General features: G+C 48.7%; 1 protein-coding gene across 1 annotated transcript in view; it reads left to right on the top strand.

Annotated features, from left to right (window-relative positions):
* Positions 1-3253: 3253 nt before the first annotated feature.
* The window catches only part of SYNDIG1L (synapse differentiation inducing 1 like), a 57707-nt gene continuing 45592 nt past the window's right edge, over positions 3254-15368 (top strand). Inside the window, exon 1 of the mRNA XM_027552422.1 lies at positions 3254-3425. The gene's annotated coding sequence lies outside the window, so the exon portion shown is untranslated. The remainder of the gene's footprint in view (positions 3426-15368) is intronic.

The raw sequence follows: 15368 nt of genomic DNA, 5'->3' as shown, positions 1-15368 counted from the left end.
AGAGAGAGAGAGAGTGTGTGTGTGTGTGTGTGTGTGTGTGTTGGGAACTGTAGAAGCAGTCTTGTGTGACCTCCGGTAGAAAGTTGTGCTGGATCTCCATGGATGTTACCTAAAAAGTCTTTAGAAGAGTTGAATCATTTTGGGGTGGTTGTGTTTTCTTCTACGAAGAGACTCCTCTGGCCTATCCCTCTGATTCGAAACTGAATCCTATTCACTTACAGCTGTCAGTTGACTAGCAACTAAATGGTCTGGGTGTTGGTTGCCATGGAAACAGCTAAAAGGCCCATTGCTATGGGAACCTACCATCCTTCCCAAAGAGAGGTTTGGTTCCTACAAAGGAGTGGAGGGGGGTAGAGATGGGGCCCAGGAGCTGAGCTGCAGAGGTGTTTTGAGGGTCCTTGGAGAAGGTGGGCAAAGTGATGAGCAGGCCTGGCTGGCTCCTTATGACTGGGGCCAAAGAGGAGCAGTGGCGTCTCCCACTTGCTGTGGGCATTCCCCGCCTGCTGTCTGTTCCTTGCCCCATGGTGCCAAAAGAGTGCAGCTGTTGGCCATCCTAAATGGAGGGCAAAGGCATGAGACCCTGGGGGCAGACCCAGCCCTTCAGCACTGCTCCTCTCACCTGCTGGGGCCCTGAGAGGAAAAGTCCTGGCCCCTCTCTGCCTGGCAGCCTGTCTCCACACATCATGTGTCCCAGATAAGCAGCCAGCAGGTGAAAGGATGAGCTTAGCTCTGCCTGCCAGTGGGTCAAGCCGATGAGAAGCCTGGCAGACAAAATGGATGGCTGCTGGCCGTGAATATGGCAGAAATGGTGGGGGTTCCAGGTGAGGAAGCAGGACTTCTGTTCTCAGCCTTAGAGAAATGCGTTACTTTGCTCTCCACCCCCTTCCCTACCCACAGGCCTCTACCACAAAAAGCAATACTGCAGGTGGAGCAAAATCTTAAAAAGTGGGGTTTCACAGAGGTTTTCAGGAAATGCACACAACAGTTATGAGATTCTTTCCTGGGTTTTGCAAGCAAGGGAAACAGCTTTTAGTGTTTAGTGGTAAGCTGACCTTTTATTGAAACAAAGACAAAACATCCCAGTGGCTCTGCCATTAATTACTGTCAATGTGTAATGTAAAAATGGAAGGGATTGGGCTAGATAACCTCTAATGTCTGTCAGAACTAACAGCTTATGATTCATTGAGACACTGAGAGCAAGCTCAAGCACCAGGGGCCGGCGGATGCAGACTGGTCACATCTGTGAGAGCGAGGCCAATTCCTGGAGTCCCGGGGGGCTTAGGACATCGATTATGGCCAAAATCTTTGATTTAGAGACCATTTCAGACAGGGCTTCCCTGGTGGCTCAGAGGGTAAAGAATCTGCCTGCAATGCAGGAGACCTGGGTTTGACTCCCTAGGTTGGGAAGATCTAGAGAAGGAAATGGCTACCCACTCCAGTATTCTTGCCTGGAGCATTCCATGGACACAGGAGCCTGGTAGACTACAGTCCATGGGGTCGCAAACAGTCAGACATGACTGGACGACTAATACTTTCAGATAGATTTGGCCCAAGGAACTTGTACCTGATTCTCCAGAATTCTGAGATGTGGTTTTGATCTTCTCATCGCGCCTTCTCCCACATGGTCTTGGTTCCTCCTAGGGAGCTTTAGAGTCCAGGAGCCCAACACCTGAGGTGACAGCACTGCAAGCTGAACCACTCCACAGGACCACTGAGCATTTCCCTAGGACTGTGTAGGGAGGTTTTCACTTTTGGAACACAGTAGTTTATAGGTTTTCTTTTTAAATATTTATTTATTTGGCTGCACCAGGTCTTAGTTTTGGCATATGGGATCTGGTTCCCTGACCAGGGATTGAACCTGGGCCCCCTGCATTGAGAGCACGGAGTCTTAGTCACTGGACCACCAGGGAAGTCCTGGTTGTAGATTTCTATACAGTTTAAAATGTAAAATATATCCTGGGTTTCTATCCCAGTTCTAACTCTTTCCCCAGCCAATTGCCTTGGAATGAGTTATTTTTCTTAATTCCCCAGTGGCTGAGATGGTAAGGAATCCACCTGCATGCGGAAGACCTGGATTCAATCCCTGGGTTGGGAAGATCCCTTGGGGGAGGGTATGGCAACCCACTCCAGTATTCTTGCCTGGAGAATCCCCATGGATAGAGGAGCCTGGTGGGCTATAATCCATGGGGTTGCAAAGAGTTGGACACAACTGAGTGACTAAGAACAGCACAGTGCAAGGCCTCAGTTTCCTCAGCTGTAAAACAGGAGGATAAGCAGACCCCCCTGAGGTGGTTCCCATGAAGACCCAAGGTGGTGCGTCAGAGTGCTCATCAAAGCGCCTGGCTCTGGCTCTGACAAGGACTGGAAGATTATTATCCTCCTAGATAAGAAAGGAAGGTTGCATCCATGGAAACTGCTCAGTGGCCTAGAATCACAGGCATTTGCCATGGATTTGTCTTCCAGATTTCGTTTCAGGCGCCATTCAAGACCAGTGGCCTCCTCACGGCCTCCTGTGGTTTGGCTCCATTAAGGCAGGTTCTAATCCTCTTTCTATGACACTTAGCCACTTTGTTTTTTACCTGTAGTTTTTGTGTGTCAGCTTACTTTTCTGCTAAACTGTAAACATCTTGAGAATTGAGACTGCTGTTTCCTCTTTAAGTAAATGCCGAAAACTCAGCACTCAGTGATTATTTATTTATGTTGCCCCTCTGCATGGCTTGCAGAATCTTAGTTCCCCAGTCACGGATTAATTTGACTTGGGTCACTACAGTGAAAGCGCTGAGCCCTAACCACTGGACCACCAGGGAATTCCCATTTAGCAAATTGTTTTAACGTGGAAAACAAACGTCCTGATTCTTTAGGTTTTGAATCTGACCGTTTAACCCTCCAGTCGCCTTGGTCTCCAGAAGGCTGGGAAGAGAAACAGTTGATTTGGTTTCATTCTCTGGAAGAAGGGCAAGATAGTGCCCTATCCTGGGTGGGTGGCTCTAGAGCAGGACTCGGGCTCCCATTTTGTGGAAGCCAGCTGTCATCTGTGTCCAGGGCTCATTGACAACACTGGTTTGTCTCTAGCCAGTAGGTTCCCTGGCCTTGGGCTCAGGAGGAAACGACTCCCCGCCTCCCCTCCTGGCGGTTATCTGTCTTCAGTTCTGTTCCCCCAACCTCCCAGCTGTTCTTGGCTGCTCACCCCACTTCTGGGTCACGATGCCTGCTCTGTAGCTGCGTGTTGTATCAGGTTGCCTCTGAGAGTTCTAGAGAAAGCGGATCTGGCTTATCCAACTCTCCCCTCTCTGGTTCGCTGAATCTCTGCAGCCCTTCTGCTTCCCTCCAGAGCTTGCCAGGTCTTGGCTGGATGGGAACGAGGCCCACAGAGCTATCCGGAGCATCTCCCAGCCTGTGGCTGCTAAAAAGCATCTCCTTTCAAGGTGGGTAAAGAAAGCACTGGGGAAGGGAGGGCAGTGGCAGATGGATGTAGGAGAAAAGAGTCTAGGAATATTGTGGGCTAGCGGAGATGACTGGCAATTCATCCTGTGGATTTTTCTGCTTAGTTTCTATTGACTTGATGAGCTGGACACACTCACAGAAAACAAGGTCTTGGATTTGATCGTTCTAAGAACAAATTTAAAATTTTGCCACCAAACCAGATGTCTAAGGCAGATGGTACTCCGGAAATATTTGCTCTTAGTCCTGAGGGTATGCATGGCTTAGGCAACTGCTCACTTTCATTACCCTGATCCCCTTGTGGAATTTATATGAGAGGACACTGCACTCCTTCAAGCAAGGAGCACCTGTTGTATGCCAGGCATTCTGCTGGGCCCTGGGGGTGAAAAAGTGAGAAGGGCCAGGTCCCTGCCTCCAAGGAGCTGCGAGTCTAGTGGTAAAGGTAAGTGGCAACCCATCAAGGCCATACAGTGGGATCATGCCGTGACTGTCACCGTGCAGCAAGCCATAGCATCCAGAGGGAAGAGCACTGAAGGCTGAAAGGCTGAGCATTTTGGCCTGAAAGAGGCAGAGCCAGGTCAGGCTTCTGCTGGGAGCATGTCTGCAAATGGAGATGGCTAATGCAGTAGCAGGTCTTTATTCATCCATCGTTTATCCTTCCTTCATTCAACAAACATGTCCCTGCCCTTTGTCTTCTGAGGGTGTTTTGTGTTTTTTTTTTTTTTATATTTATTTTAGTGAATTTACCTTTCCTGAACTTCTGGTCTTGGTGAATTTGTTTTTACTTAAGGTTCCCCCTCCTTTGTTTATTCTGGAACTAAATAAGCATATTTGGTTATGTCCTGATTGTGTATCCAGTGTTTATGTATGTATCTCTAGCTAAAATTAGCAATTTGGATTTTACAATTCTGGCTCCCATCTGACTCACTTCTCTTTTCTCTGACTATGCTCTGGCCACACTGGTCCCCTTTCAGTTCCTCAAGTTGGCTGTGCTCCCCTCCCCTAGCCACGGGACTCTTACACATGCTGATCCCTCTGACTGGAATGCCCCCCCCTCATTTAGTTAGCTGTCATTTAGCTAACTCTTACTCATCCTCCCCATTTATGCTGGAATGTCTCTTTCTCAAGGACGCCTTCCAGCACCACCTCACCTGGATCAGATCAAGTCCCTACTTTGCTCTATTGTTCTTATAGCCCCTCATGTCCATCCTTCCTGGCACAGCTCACAATTACATACTGATAGGATTAGTTGGGAGAAGGCAATGGCACCCCACTCCAGTACTCTTGCCTGGAAAATCCCATGGACGGAGGAGCCTGGTGGCCTGCAGTCCATGGGGCCACTAAGAGTCAGGCACCACTGAGCGACTTTACTTTCACTTTTCACTTTCATGCTTTGGAGAAAGAAATGGCAACCCACTCCAGTATTCTTGCCTGGAGAATCCCAGGGACAGAGGAGCCTAGTGGGCTGCCATCTATGGGGTCGCACAGAGTCGGACACAACTGAAGTGACTTAGCAACAGCAGCAGCAGCAGGATTAGTTGATTAATGTCATCTTTCTCAATAACTTGTAACCACGACCAGGGTAGAAAATACTTCTATTTTTCTCATCACCATATTCAGCACTTCATCTGAGCAGCAGGTAGCCAATACTTATTTTTTGAAAGAATTAGTTAATTAAATGATTGATGACTTTTTTGCCACTATTTGCCTTGACCCTGAATGACTGTGTGTCCAAAACCAAAAACAATACAAAATGTAAAAACAAGAACCGGTACTGAACAGGGAGCCTCCTTTGAGAGAGGCACAGGAAGAAGGTAAGCCAGGGGCAAGATGTCCCAGAGCTAGGAGACTCTGGGCTTGTCGCAGTGGAGAACCAAGGTAGAAAAAATGGAGGGTCTGGAGCTCCCGGCAGGGTCAGACCTAGGAGGTAGGCTGGGAAGGAGGGAGAATCAATAGATAGGGGTTGAGCTGTTACCCTGATCCTCGGAGGGTACCTGTGTCCCTTGGGTGTAAGATAATGTGCTGGGGTACAAAAGACAGAAGAAGTGTCCCATTTTCCTATGGCTTCAGTTATAACTAGACCTTGAGGAACGAGGGGGAGGAAGATCATTTTATATTAAAACCAATACTGATATAGAGCAGAATGTAAATTCCATGTAATTATAAAAAGTCACGAGATTTTAAAGACATCAGTGCTATGACTGAAATGGTAGTTCAGTGAAAGAGTCTGAAAAGCATTAATACCTCAGAGTACTATATTCCAAAGAATTTCATATGATTGAAGTTTTATAAATCAGATAATACTAGAAATGCATGAAGAACCTGCTCTTTCGAGGCAAAATTTTTCTTTTTAATTTTTGTACCTCTCACCCCTCCCTTGAAGACCTAGCACAACAGTAGTTGTGCATAAAGTGTTGAACTGAACCCACAGCAAACTGCTCACTCTTAGTCGGGTCTGGAAATTGTTCACTGGATTTTATTATCAAGATTGCTCTGCCTACCCACCCCTCTAGAAAGAAAGGGGCCACTTCTATGACATTCTGGAGAGGAGCTAAATAAAGAGGCTTCATGGAGTGTTATGTCCAAACCAGCAGTCCCCAACATTTTTGTCACCAGGGACCAATTTTGTGGAAGACAATTTTTCCACAGACCAGGGAATGGTTTGGGGATGATTCAAGCTCATTACAATAGCTGCGTACTTTATTTCTGTTGTTATTACATAAGCTCCACCTCATGGCAAATAGATGGGGAAACAGTGGAAACAGTGTCAGACTTTATTTTTCAGGGCTCCAAAATCACTGCAGATGGTGACTGCAGCCATGAAATCAAAAGACGCTTGCTCCTTGGAAGAAAAGTTATGACCAACCTAGACAGTATATTAAAAAGCAGAGACATTACTTTGCCAACAAAGGTCTGTCTAGTCAAGGCTATGGTTTTTCCAGTAGTCATGTGTGGATGTGAGAGTTGGACTATAAAGAAAGCTGAGTGCCAAAGAATTGATGCTTTTGAACTGTGTGTGAAGAAGACTCTTGAGAGTCCCTTGAATTGCAAGGAGATCCAACCAATCAGTCCTGAATAATCATTGGAAAGACTGATGCTGAAGCTGATTTCAAGAACTGACTCATTAGCAAAGTCTCTGATGCTGGGAAAGATTGAAGGCAGGAGGAGAAGGGGAAGACAGAGGATGAGATGGTTGGATGGCATCACCGACTCAATGGACATGAGTTTGAGTAAACTCCGGGAGTTGGTGATGGACAGGGAGGCCTGGCGTGCTGCAGTCCATGGGGTCAAAAAGAGTTGGACATGACTGAGCGACTGAACTAACTGAAGCTCCACCTCAGATCATTAGCCATTAGCTTCTGGAGAGCCCTGGCCCAAACTATTCCAGGAAGAACTGTAGGGAAGACAATGGAGGGGTAGCAAGAGCGAGATGCAAGCAGAAAAGTGGGAAGAGGATTTAATAACTTCCTGCTATGCCTGGAAGGAAGTTATTTTCTAGTTCTCTGTGTGTTTTCATTGTTTTCTGTGTTTAACTTGACTCCGAAGAGAAACTGTGAGCTGTTTGAAGTTAGGGCTGTGTCTGCTTTTCACACAAAGTACTTGGAAACCATGTATAATAAATACTCGACCACAATCCAACCTAAGGAATCACCAGGACTGGAGTGGATGAAATCTTGGCAAAGATTACCATCTAAACTGAAAACCACAGAGAGCAAAGTCCTCAAATGTAGGTGGTAGGAAGCAGGAAGTTGGTAGAGTAGATGTGTCAGGAAGGCTGGTGGGTCCTTGCCAGTGAGCTGAGCCTCAGAGAGCAGTGATGGGCATGGGAGGGGTGATTACTGGGATGGATTCTCAGCAGGGGTTGAGATGAAGGAGACAATGTTCCCAGACTTAATCATTGCTTTTAACTCCCCCAGCATAATCTCTAATGGTCCCTGGCTGGTGCCACTCTGAGCCTCCACCCCCAGACCCTCCACTCTGCCTACCTGAGCAAACTCTTTCCAGCTCCTCAGCAACTCTGTATCTCAAATCTATGCTTGCTGGCTCCTTTTCCAATGCATCTCATCCATGCACCTATTTATTCAGCCTTCAGGGAAGGGGAAGGAGTGAGGCCAGATCTCCAGTCTGGATACTGTTTCTGCTGCTGCTGCTGCTGCTGCTGCTGCTGCTAAGTCGCTTCAGTCATGTCCGACCCTGTGCGACCCCATAGATGGCAGCCCACCAGGCTCCCCTGTCCCTGGGATTCTCCAGGCAAGAATACTGGAGTGGGTTGCCATTTCCTTCTCCAATGCATGAAAGTGAAGAGTGAAAGTAAAGTCTCTCAGTCACTTCTGACCTTCGCGACCCCATGGACTGCAGCCTACCAGGCTCCTCTGTCCATGGGATTTGCCCGGCAAGAGTACTGGAGTGGGGTGCCATTCTAGAGTGTATCAAACCAACTACTCCCAAAGCAGCACTCTGATGAAGGGCCCTTGGGTAAGGGCAAGGCAAGGGAGGAATCAGCAGCCAGCGATGCCGTCTGGAAGCAGGGGAGCCAGGCTGCACCCTTGTCAGCAAAGGGTTGAAAATGAGCCAAGTAGAACAGAATGGAAAAACAAGAATCATCTGTGGTTGAAAAAAAAAGAAGGTTGGGGTCGGGGGAGGAAACCTCAAGTCAAGGACACGAGACTTGTTGCCAAAGAAGTTGGGGATGAGGACAAGAGCTACGCGACACGTTTCTCCTCTCTCCTGACTGCATTTTCTCCTTTTCTCATAACCTTCATGATAAATCACCTGTAAATTATAACCTCGCAAGCGGCACCCACTTGAAATTGCAATCTGGCAGCCCTAAGATTGGCATTCAGGGACTGTCTTTGTCACGAAAAGCAGAATTCTTGTTTATTTTGGTAAATTAATTGCTGGCAAAGAGGGCTTTTCATTTTCCAACCCGAATGATACGAAAAGAGACTGCAGGGTTGGAAAGCACCAAAAGGGTATTCCGGGTTAAATCGCCTGCCTGAGCAACAAACACGTCCTGTCCTTGGCATCTCTGGATTTAAATCCACAAAATAGGCTGGGACTGTGTGCTGAAACTGATGTGTGCACATAAGTAGCCCCTGAGTCTTCACCCCTTAGCAAAGTGCAGGCAACCTACCATCCTGGGGAAGGGGACGATGTCTGCGCCATGTCGACAACCCCTGCCACAGGGGATGGGGGCTTCCCTCGTGGCTCAGCGGTAAAGAATCCACCTGCCAATGCAGGAGACGTGGGTTCGATCCCTGGCTTGGGAAGATGCCCTGAAGAAGGAAGTGACAACCCACTCCAGCATTCTTGCCTGGACAATTCCATGGACAGAGGAGCCTGGCTGGCTACAGTCCATGGGGTCATGAAAGAGTTGGATGTGACTGAGTGACTAAACAATAATACAGGAGATGAGTGCTTCAGAGTGGCATTGGAGGAGGACGCGTCTTAGTGAAAAGGCCCTGGGAAGTCTCAGTGTCATAAAGGTCCCTGTGGCCTCTGCCTGTGATGCTGTCCTGCCGTCTTCGCCAACACCAGATTTGACCTGGTCATCCTCCTATGTAATGAGTCTGCCAGTTGGTCAGCTGTCTGTACCAGTCCCCCCATGGGGAACAACTGGGTGTGGTGCCTTTGGGAAGGATGTCTGTCACAGAACTTACCAGGACCCACAGACCCACATACCTGACATGTACATGCACAAGAGAGCTGCCAGTCCTGTTCCATTTTGGAAAGTATCCAAGTGAAGGGAAAGGACTTCCCCGGTGGTCCAATGGTTAAGACTCCATGAAGGGGGCACGGTTCAATCCCTCTGTGAGGAAACAAGAACCCATGTGCCACACTGTGTGGCCAAAAAGATAAAAACTTCTACAAATAAAAAGATTTAAAAAAATAAAGTGATGGGAAGGCAAGATTTCAGTGAGGTTATTTGGGAAAGGTTTCCTAGAGGGGAGGAGAAATTCAACCAATTATTCAAGGGGTGTTTTCTTCTTGATTTAGCATGAGGAGAGGGGAGGGCCTTTCAGGGGGTGGGTGAGAGGGTGGTCTGGAGACAGAAGGAAGTAGGAAGCTGACTGTCTGCAGGGAGCTATGTCAGGTGGTGCCTGGGGTTGGGGGTCAGGTCAGGAAGAAGTGAGTGGCCCAGGTGACTCGCTTGATGAGTAACTCGGGCTCAATGAGGGTTGCTCATCTGAACACACAGCAGGTTTCCAAGCAAGGGGGAGGGGATAATGATGCCAGCCCGAGTGTGTGGGATGAGCTGGAGCCAGGAGGCTGGAGCAGGGTCCGAACAGGAACTTAGCCTTATTGAGAGCATAGCACCAGAGGCTAGGCCAGGTTAAAGGCAGAGGAAAGAAAGGGGGTGGCAGGAGAATGCCTTTGAGAAAAAAGGTGAATGGAGGTTCAAGGCCCTGGGCTTCACTGGAGCAAGTTTGTAAGAGCAGAAGGAAGAAGAACCTGGGAGAAGCAGAGTCCTGCCAGCTAGACCCCCAGCCCCCTGGCCATTGAGTAAAACCTATAAAGCAGTTCTAGTATTTAGAAGGAAAACCTTTCATGTCCACAATCTGTTTTAGTCAGAATATCTCTGAGATGTAGGCAGGGTCAGAGGTCATCTCCCTATAACTGGGGAAGGCATGGAGGCACATGTAATTAAAATAACTTGCCTGAGATCCTGGACAAACCTGATCATTTTCCTAAGGCAGGCCATGAGGAAGAGCAAAGAGTTCCCTGGGGAAGTCTTCTTTCCCCAGGTCCTTCCTACCTTGCAAGTAACCTTTTCCCCTGGACTCCATGGGTTCAGCACACCAAGCTGTCACCCAGGTCTCAGGACACCAGGTCACCAGATCCCCCTTTGAACCTCAAATGTCTGCAAGCCTTTCCACCTCAGGACAGTCAGGGGAGGCTGGATCCTGACTCCACTCTTATGGTTCTTTCCTCAAAACTCTTGCTGCCCCAGGTCTTCTCTCCAGCCCCATGTCAGCTTGCTTCTCCTCAAGGTCCAGCTGTGGGTTTAGATCAGCCCCTGCTCAGCCCCTTCCTATCCACCCTCCTACTGCTCTGCAAGGACCTATCCCCCTCCCCTTCTCATCCTTTCTGGGGAACTTCACTTTTTCTTATTGAAAGAGATAATTGGCTGGATGTGAGCTTGAGGGTGTCTTATTGCTCAGGTAAGAGGTTTTCATATCAGTCCTGATGAGAGACAGCGGAGGGGCTCTTCTTGCCACCCGCTATAAGAGGCAATTTTATTCTGGCTCCTCAAGTCTGGAAATGCTTTAGGGAACTGAGCTGCCCTTTGTCTAAAAAAATCCTTTCCAAGAAACTCAATGTCCAGAATCGATAAAAATGACTCAGCCCTCGATGGAAGCAGGAGAGCCCTGTCAATCCATCGTTTCCCTTCCTTCCAACTCAAGCGCCCAGCAGCAGCACCCTGTTTATGGGGATGGGATGTGGGGAATGAGCAATGGAGGTGGGTGTGGTGGTGGTGGTCCATAGAGATGGTCTGAAAACTGCTTATCTAGCCCCCATTTACAAATGAAGAAACGGAGGCCAGGAGGGAAAGTCACAAGCCCAAGACCGCATGGAGTGCCTTCCGGGACTTGGCCTATGGTCTGGTTGGCCCTGCTCTCATTCTCTCTCCTGGGGACCTCTGCTCCATCTGTGCTTGGATGCATCCACTCATCCATTCATCCAGTGTCGCTGGATCTCTGTGCCCACCACCACATGGGCTACAGATGCAGCAATGAGCACCACACGGTTCATGCTCCTTGCAATCATGCCACCTCAGCTAACCAGGTAGCTGCAAAATTTTCCCACCCCAGCACAAGCCCCCACCCTGCCTGTCACTCAGGCTCCCAGCAGCCAGAGCTAAAGATAGAATTGAGGGCAGCGTTTTAAGTCAGCGCAGCAGACCTGGCTGGCCGAGTGGGGAGGAGAGGGCCCGCTAGGCCGAGCTAGGAGACCTCCCCTGAGCAGGCGGCCAGGTTTCCGGTGGCGGCCCATTCCCACAAGACTGGACTCAACTGTGGACATGGCCCTGGGCAGGGCTGACGGAACTTCTGTCTGACACCTCACACCAGATACCTACCTTCCCTGGACTTCAGATATATTTGTCTTGGCTTTCTCTTTGCTGTCCATTGTCTTGCTGACCCTGGGCTTTGATTATTTGCAAAGCCAGTGAAGACCCCAAATCTACAGGTCTGCTCTGCCCTCATGCTGATGTTTCACAGATTAGCACATGGCCAGGGGAAACCAGGTGATGAAACCCAGGGCTGGGGAGGTGGGGTGTTCTGCCCGGAGCCTACAGGCCTTACTTCCTGGGCAGGGGGCGTTCTGCTGACTGATAGAACCTGGATGTCATCTCCAGAACTTTCGGGAGAATAAAGTCACCATCAGACCCCAACTAGTTGGATTTCCTCTTCCTATCTTCAGGCCACCTGCTTCTCTTTGCTGCTCCCTAGTAATGGGCCAGCTGATGCTGGTAAACATCACACTGGCCTGGCAGGGAAGTAAGTAGCACGGGGGAGAAGAAAACCCCGGACTTATTCCCACTCTGGGCCATACCTCTCCACCCTGTGGGCAAGGCAGGCCGCTGAGTAGCCCTGGGAAGAAAAGCAGGAAGAAAAGACCAGCCACTTGGAGCGGCTCACACTTTCCCAGAAGTGCAGGAGGGGAGGGAAAACTGCTTCTTCTCTTACCTGGGCCTGACTGGGGGGGGTCATCTCAGCATTTCAGCATCAAAGGAAATGACAGAGACAAGGTACCTCCTGCCATCCTCCAGCTTGGTGTGCGGGTGTCAGCCATGCTTTCTAAATCAAGGGGTTTGGTGCGAGCCCCCAGGGAGTGGCAGTCTGCAGAACCAAGGCGGGGGGGTGGGCAACTCTGCTCAGTATTCGCCCCCTTGCCCCACAGTGGCAGAATGGGGATTACCATTCCAAGAACCTGCTTTCCAGGGACAGAAATAGTAGGGAAGGGTGGGGTGCGGAGGCTGGGGCTGCCACATACTGCTTTTCCACGGGCATTCTGGGTAAGAATATTAATGAGACTATTAATAAATTCTTACCTCTGTATAAGCCTTCAAGACCTTTCTCTAGATATTTTCACCGCCTGCACACCCATTATCTCATTTGGTTTTCAAGGCAACTCTGTGAAGCTGTGAGGTCATCACCCCCATTTCATAGATGAAGAAACTGAGGCCTGGAGAAGGGAATTGTCACATGCTAACCAGCTCATTCTGCTAATAATTGGCTGAGCAGGGACCAGAAACCGAATTTCCTTGGGTCATCTCTTCCATGGTCCCATTGGAACATGATTCCAAAAAGCCAGGGCTTTCTGCTGGGCTGTACTGAGGTTACCTCTGAGGATGATGGGATACCAAGTCCTCCGAGGCCTTGGTCCCGCGGGTCAGTTACTTAAGACTGCCACAACTAGTGCTTCACATCGTCTACACTCTGCTCCAGACCCCAGAGATAGCTGTCAACCACATATCGTTTTTGCCATTAAAGAGTTCACAGCTTGATGAGTGGAGAAACAAACTCTTAGACATCTCAGTGCCACAGGATCCATTTGAGGACCAAGGTAGAACAGGGCATTGCGAGAACACAGAGTTTTAGCTTTCAGCCAGTCTGGTGGTACCAGAGAGGGCTTCCTGGAGGAGGTGTTGCACCAACCAGCTCCTTAGCCAAGGTTATTCTCTCTGATTGTGCTTCTTCTCAATACCAACCCATGCTCATCTTCACACTACTCCCTCCTGCCTATAACCCCAGGCTCTGGGCAATTTCAGGACTGATGGAGCCAAGCAGCAGTGGCTAGACTGTCCTAAACTTGCAGACCAGAATGGACCCATTCTTTGTCCCAGGGGTTGCTATGGTCACATCCCATTGCTGGAAATGGACAAGAGATTGTGTTCTGAGCTCAGTGCCAACCTGGACTTCCCCTCACGCAGCCATGGAAGGAAGGTGTGGTGAGTTACCCAACCCACCTGCTCACCCTTAGCTCATTCTACTCAGGAATCATCTCATATGTGCAAAAATCTAACCTACTTTAAAAGTCTGCTCATCAGACTCTACATTGCTCTGCTAATTCCTGGCATTTAATGCTTTTCTCTATTTTAACCCAGATCTGTCATTACTAAAACTTTACCTTTCCCTATTCTGTTTTTGGAAGAGACAGGGAAGTTGGTCATATTTTCCAAGCCAAGAGTCCTCTGGAGACTTGAAGATAATAATCAAACCACACTGTAGGCTTCTCCATTTGAGGTAGATGATTTTCAGTTACTTCCTGCATTCATGTATGCCTTTATCCATATTTCCTTCAGGCCTCTTCCCTCCTCCTTTAGTTGAGAAATTCACGACTGGGCAAAGAGTAGCCCTGAGGTGCTGATCTGAACTGATGACACTGGGAGGAGGGCAGGAGCCAGGGGACATTCTGCAGGGGTGCAGTGGGCACCAGGAGATCAGATATTCAGAGGCCAGATGATGCTCACAGAAGGGAACCCTGAGGTCGGAATCCTGAGGTGCAGCAATCCTAAGAGATAGACAGATGGGAGAAAAGGAGTTGTCACTGCCAGCAAGGAAGGGCTGAAAGGCAAAGAAAATCAGGGAGCTTGTGTTATCACGGGAGCTAAGGAAAGACGTGCTTGTGAGGAGGAACTCACCAGGATGGAATGCTACAGAAAAGCCACCTCAGATAGGGACTAAAAAATAGCCTCTGGATTTTGAAATAAGGAATTCTGAGAATTGAGAGCAATCTCAGTGAAGAGCAGAATCTGGAGACGGGGCTTCCCTCATGGCCCAAGTGGATAAGAATCCACCTGCCGATTTAGGGGACACTGGTTCGATCCCTGGCCTGGGAAGAGCTCACATGCTGTGGAGCCACTAAGCCCGTGTGCCACAACTATTGAGCCTGTGCTCCAGAGCTCTAGAGCCCGTACGTGTGTGTGTGTGTGTGTGTGTGTGTGTATTCTTATATATATATATACACACATGCTTCCCAGGTGGTGCTAATGGTAAAGAACCCACCTGCCAAGGCAAGAAATGTAAGAGAGGACACGGCAACCCACTCCAGTATTCTTGCCTAGAGAATCCCATGGACAGAGAAGCCTGGTAGGCTACAGTCTACAAGGTCACAGTCAGACATGACTGTAGCAACTTAGCATGCACGAATATATATCACTTCAGTTCAGTTGCTCGGTCGTGTCTGACTCTTTGTGACCCCATGGACTGCAGCACACCAGGCTTCTCTGTCCATTACCGACTCCTGGAGCTTGCTCAAACTCATGTCCATTGAGTTGGTGATGCCATCCAACCATCTCACCCTCTGTCATCCCCTTCTCCTCCTGCCTTCAATCTTTCCCAGCATCAGGGTCTTTTCCATTGAATCAGTTCTTCACATCAGGTGGCCATTGGAGCTTCAGTTCTGCATCAGTTCCTCCAATGAATATTCAGGACTGATTTTCTTTAGGATTGACTGGTTTGATTTCCTTACAGTCCAAGGGACTCTCAAGAGTCTTCTCCAACACCACAGTTCAAAAGCATCAATTCTTCAGCACTCAGCTTTCTTTGTGGTCCAACTCACACCCATACTGGAAAAGCCATAGCTTTGACCAGACAGACCTTTGTCGGCAAAGTAATGTCTCTGCTTTTTACTATGCTGTCTAGGTTGGTCATAGCTTTTCTTCCAAGAAGCAGGCATCTTTTAATTTAATGGTTGCAGTCACCATCTGCAGCAATTTTGGAGCCCAATAAAATACAATCTGTCACTGTTTCCATTGATTCCCCATCTATTAGCCATGAAGTGATGGGACCGGATACCCTGATGATTTTTTGAATGTTGAGTTTTAAGCCAACTTTTCACTCTCCTCTTTCACTTTCATCAAGAGGCTCTTTAGTTCCTCTTTATTTTCTGCCATAAGGGTGGGATCATCTGCATATCTG

The sequence above is a fragment of the Bos indicus x Bos taurus genome, chromosome 10, assembly GCF_003369695.1.
Source record: "Bos indicus x Bos taurus breed Angus x Brahman F1 hybrid chromosome 10, Bos_hybrid_MaternalHap_v2.0, whole genome shotgun sequence".
Lineage (NCBI taxonomy): Eukaryota > Metazoa > Chordata > Mammalia > Artiodactyla > Bovidae > Bos > Bos indicus x Bos taurus.
Note: the sequence above shows the minus strand (reverse complement) of the source record. Positions and strands in the feature narration are given on the sequence as shown.